The sequence below is a fragment of the Monopterus albus genome, unplaced genomic scaffold (genome assembly GCF_001952655.1).
Source record: "Monopterus albus unplaced genomic scaffold, M_albus_1.0 scaffold34.1, whole genome shotgun sequence".
NCBI classification, from domain to species: domain Eukaryota; kingdom Metazoa; phylum Chordata; class Actinopteri; order Synbranchiformes; family Synbranchidae; genus Monopterus; species Monopterus albus.
Window position 1 is genome coordinate 2,739,317 of NW_018127914.1, and position 5,990 is coordinate 2,745,306.

The following is a 5,990-nucleotide window of genomic DNA, read 5'->3' on the forward strand; positions in this document are numbered from 1 at the left end:
TTTCCCCAGTTTTCAACGCCATACTCTAAGTATGGTAAAATCAATGAAGAATACAAAATACGTAGTGCTTTCCTGTCCAAAATATATCTAACCCTTGCCAATATCGATATGTTTTTTGCTATTTTGTTCTGAACATATCTGATATGAGATTTCCAGGAGAATTTATCATCAACTATGACACCTAGAAATTTAATTTCATATACTTGTTCTATATAAGCTCCCCTGATTTTCACTTGCAGTTCGTTATCTAGTCTACGATTCCCAAATACCATAAATTTAGTTTTATCCATATTCCGAGATAGAATATTACTATCACACCATTTCTTTATCTTCTCAATATAATGTTGTTCTGTGTAATTAATGGTTAAGCAGTCACACAGTGTATATTTTGAAAACAAATATAGCCTAGATGTGGGTTTACTCATATATATTGATTTACCATAGATGTGCATAGATCACTGTGACAAAAAAACAACCTGCCCTAATAAGGACATCAATACCTGCACATCCTAACTGATATTACAATAAAACATCAATATAGGTTATTTCAGATGTTTAGGTTTTGAAGCCTGGTTAAGATCAAAGTATTTTGAAAAACTTAAAATGAAATTCGCCTTATCATTATACAACCTCTTAGGCTTATTTAAAAATTGATGCAACCACTGTGTAATGATTCATTTTCACCAGCAGATGGCAATGCCGTATCAGCCAAATCTCTCCGGTCATGTAGGACCGGGAGTTAAATTGGCCCAGAGCCCAGACGAGCTCATCTCTGTCTCTTTAAGTGTCACGTTGTTGGCAACACACACACTTTTGTCTTAAACATTGCTGCTTTCTGACAGTGTCTTAAACAAATGTAGACTGTAGCTTCTTTTCTGTGACTTTATTAAATATCACACAACAGCAAGATCAACACATGCGTGTCCAAATTAAAAGAGGGGCTGTACAGAATTTACAGATGTGGCACCGTACTGGTAATTTGATTTCATCAGTTATTTAAATCTTATTAAAATGATTTAAAATGAAATTGTCACCCCTCTGATTTTTAAATCATAAAAACCAAAGATGGACAAATGTATTTTAAAGAAGGTCAAATTGGTGTGAGCATATGATGGAATAATCTTGGCCTTTGCAATTACCTTTAATGACCTAGCCCATTTTAGATGTATGGAGTTCAGTGCAGACTCTGAAAAACAGAAAGCTAACTTCTGCCATAATTACAGAAAACACCCTCAGTCATGTGGATTATTGCAAAATCACTTTGTGATTATGTCATAAGTTTAACTGCAGCAGAATACATTACAGTTAGAATAGAAATAAGACAGGTGCAAACAGCAAAAGTAGTCTGTTCTTTCTGAAGAGTTCATGGGTGTCTTCCTTTAAATAGAGCCCGTTCCTCACCCGCACATCAACCTCCGGCATAATCACGCGGCAGTTCAGAAATAGAACTGCGAGGTGGGAGATCAAACTATCACCTCTTAATTGTACCCTGAGTCTTAAAGATGCTGAGAGCCCATTAGCGCACAAAGAAGTGTGCTGTGTACTGCTCCTGAAACATGCATCCGCATAATGCAGCTGGGAGATGAGTCAGAAGTTAGACAAGTGGAAGAAGCACCACACTGGCATCCACCTGTCCTGGGAGTCACATAAAGAGATGCAGACTGCAAGGTGAGGTGATGATGAGAAAGTTTTCTCTGTCAGAAAATTAGGAAGGAAAAGGGAGAAGAATGTAGCTGTAATGAACTCACTGTGGTCAAAAAATTACAAGCCTTTGTCTCTTAATTTGATATGTAGTAAAAAAAAAAAAAGACAGGGTTGTGTGACTTTTGAGGTGAAGGTAAAGCATTTTTCATTTATTTGTAAGTAGCAGGTGACATCTGACTGGAGACTTTAACATGTGAAGTACAAGCCACCAAAAGAATATTGGCTGTTTTGTCCCAGAAGCTGTAGAAATGAAGAGTCCCTTTTCCCCAGAAGATTTAGTAGATGTAGTTTTTCCTCTGGTGGTGAGGTCTTCTGAGGGTGCCAGGAGACAAGGAAGAGAATGTGACATTACTAAATCTGCTGAAGTGCTCTATCAAAGTGCCAATACATTGATTTTGACCACAGATCTGTTCCACTCGACTGCCTGCCCTACCCCAAACATGGCTCTCAAGACAGGAGTCCTGCAAGAGCCTTAGTACCCCTGAATCCTGTTCATCTCCTCTGGGACACTCTGAGAAGGGGGAAAAAATAGGGGCCAGTGACCAGCATGGTGTACCCAAGGATGGGTAAATGGTGGGAGGGGTAGGTTGTAGAGATGGTAAATGGTGGTGGTGGTCCAAAGGGGAAGGCTTGTTGAGGTGTGTCCCAGTGTCCTCCAGAGGGAACACAGGGGTTTGAAATCAATGTGCTGTTAAGTGCAGCTTAGCTGCAGGATACTCTTTCCAACATTATCTATGCACCAGTGAGTCAGGGCCCTTCCTGTGCGCTGCACACGCCGTCTGAGAGCATTAACACAAGGGCCTTACACGCCTCCGGTTCCTCTCACCTCTGTGCTCTCTGCCAACACTCAGCGCCCTTCTCCAAACAGTTGTGGCCGTGCTAACTTGAGACTCATCGCACACCAGGGTCTCACTCCAACAAACCTGTGAGCATTACACCCATACTATAGTTGCCCCCATCCCCCCTTCATCCAACACTTCCAAAGAAAGTAGTGAGACTAAATAAAGCTTTGTGTTGTATACATAAACACCTGGGGTGAGCTAAAAGCAGAGCCTTTATCAGCATCATTAGGATTGTCAATGCCCATGACCTCCACTTAATACTACAAAGAACATATGCTCATTACATGCACATAAAACAGAATGTCACATGACATGTACTTGTGCCAGACAGTATCTACATGCCTTTTTGTGTTCAGCTAAATAGCTAAATAGTTATCCCCAATATGATATGATCTACTATGGTACAGTGAACCTAGTTCTTGGCTTTGGTGTGGGTCTTGGTGTTCATGCAGTCATCAGAAAAAACTGTATGCATCATTTTATTTACAATTATTAAGACTGGATCAGACTCATGTTGACTCTTTGTAAAATAAAAACGGTTAAGTGAATGCATCACAAAGTAATAAAGTGCCATATGAGACTCGGTCTGTCCCTGAGGAACATTTCTGCAGTTATTCTAACCGGCTTAATAATCATTTAACACAGGTGCCATTTATCAACACATCAAAAGGGGAAATATAGTGTGAAGAGGAAACATAATCGCCCCCATGTCAGTCTTGCCTGGTTGTGGGTTACTTTTTAAAAGGGGCATCTAAAAAATCTTGACCCAGACACACGTCTGCCTATGGCTGCATTTAGTCAGTGAGAGCAGTAATAGTGTGTGACTGAAGGTGAGGAAACAGCCTCAGGCCTTCATGTGTGTTTAGATGTCAGCCCTCCTTGGGTACAATGTCTCTGTAGCCTCCTTGGTCTTTCTTACTCTCAACATGGTCACCAATGGACAGCCTGAGGGAAGGGCACAGACAAGCAAATGCTCACACACACACATGAAACAAGAAAGAACTAAAGTTTTACTAAAACACAATAATATCACTATACAAAGCACTGGCTGTCCTCCTAGGCCTTGTGTTACCGGCTCTACAGCAAAACTCAGTTATTGAGATTGTAGCTAGCAGTGTCAACAACAGCAGTAGTCACTTCTTCAGGTCTTATCCCAATACACAAAGCTCCTTCAGGTCAACATGGTCTGATTTTGTGGAACCATGCTGTAGAGGTGTCTATTGATTACTGTACTTCTTGCATGAATGGTTGAGAAAGACACAATCTATTGACTTGTGCTGCGTTTTGTAGCTGTCGGGGTTACCTGGAATATCCATCTTAGAAACAATCAAAGGGTGTACACCAAGCTGCAACTGAGGCAAATATTTGTAGTTTAAATAAAAGACAGATTTTAATCATGTCATGCTGTCACTGTGTGTTACTTCATGGCTAGGAGGTTTTATTGCTCTTGCAGAATGGCAAAGATTACGGATTACAAAAGGTGGCAGTGGTTGTACAGTACTCTTGAAGAATGTAGGTTTGTTCTGGTGTGTGTTTGTGCTGGAGTTCCCAGCACTTTGAATTTAAACTGCATTATTAACCATAACAGATAAAAGATACTATACCCATGCAAATTCATAGGTTGACCGAAAGCAACCAATTTTGTTGACACAAGAAAACTCAAAAGGTTTTTGAGATTCTGACTAAAAATGCAAAAGCTGTAGGAGCTGCTATTTGCACTAAATTAAAAGTTAGTTATGAGTTATAAGTGTATGGGTGTAAATAATTCTTACTGGCTGTCTCTCTGATTGACTGTTATATATGAAACGCTCTATTCCAATGTGTGTCGTTGTCAGCCGCGTCATGAGTTTGACAACCGTTCCCCACTGCTCAACCACTGATGAGTAGAAGTCAAGACGACATGAAAAGAAGAAGAAAAACATCTCTGCTGCTCTGAAATACAATTTGCTAACACACACAGTGCAAACATTTTTATTCTCCAGGCTTAAACCCCCCAAGTGCTTTTTTCTTACAGCTTTCCTGAGAGGCCACGACAATCAAGCACTACCTTGTTAGGAGGTGTTAATTGGAGTTAGTCAGACTCCTCACTTTGTCAAGGAGTCTGACAACAGAATTAATTAGAATTTGAGTATGTAAATCAATTCAAATTGGGGTCCTTATGGGGAAGGATTTGAAGTATTTTCACTGATGAAAAACAGGTGCTGCAAACACAAGCCAAGTAGTCTCTGTGTGAATATTATGACTTCTCTTTTCATGGATTTTATCTTCACTAATCCGCTTTTGGAGAGGCCATGAGATGCAGTATAAATAGAGGTGTTGAGATACAGTACACTGCACTTAGTTGGATGGTTGATGGACAATTTTCAATTTAGCCTGTTTTCATATTTTTAAGTACTGATGGCCCACATGCAGTTGCATTACTTAGGTGAATAATAAATTGCATGAAAATACCATAGTAACCGCCAAAGGAATAGTAGGACTATGTCATTTTTACAAATTTTATTTAACCTCTGTTTTTTTCAGGGTAATCCCACTGAGCTTTACAACCTCATGCTCAAGGCTGCCCTGGCAAGTCAGTGGCAAAAAGTTGTGACTTTCACTTAACTGGTTTTATGTTGTGAGTCATGTCATGTAAGACATAAATCTCATATTTAAATCACACTTCGCTCCCTCGATTTGTGAGCTGTGGTGTTGCCTTGTAACACTTGTTTGTAGCCTTAAAAGGATTGCTCAGCTCTTTAGTGCATAAATGCCACCAGTCCTGAGAACTTCCTTTATTTACAGGAACAAGAAAACATGAAAAAATAATTTAGTTTTAGTGACTGTGATGTCATAAATGAATTGGGGTTTCACTCCATTTTTTGTAGTTTCCTATGGGTATGTCTACTTCTATTTATAATACCTGATTATAATGTTTGCATATAGAAAACTCAATTAAAATAACACAAAATATGCTTTCTTAGTAGAGAGGGAGGATCGATTAAAAGCCTCCAGAGCTTCTGGAATTGTTGCTGGAAATGAGTTTCCTACTTATTTACAGTTAGTCTCACGTCGCTTACGTGAGAATGTTGATTAATAATAAACACCTAATTTTAATATAAAAGAATATGAGGCTGGCTATATTTTATTGTCACTCCATGACTTTGAACACACTGTTTCATTGAATACTTTTCTCTGTTTGGTGCAATATCAGCCACTTGGCAGCAGCCACTCGGAGGCCTGCCGTACATTGCCAACACAACAAGTCATAAAATACAACAGGTTTTTAGATCGCTCTGCTTGCACACATCCACTCCTTAGACATTTTTCTTTAGATGCAAATGAAAATGTATCATATTCGCTTTGGTTCTGCAGCAGCTGTTATACATTATAAAATGCATATAAATTTTTTTTTTTTTTAAACAGATGAGCAGAGGAAGACATACGTACAATGCTTTAAGAAAA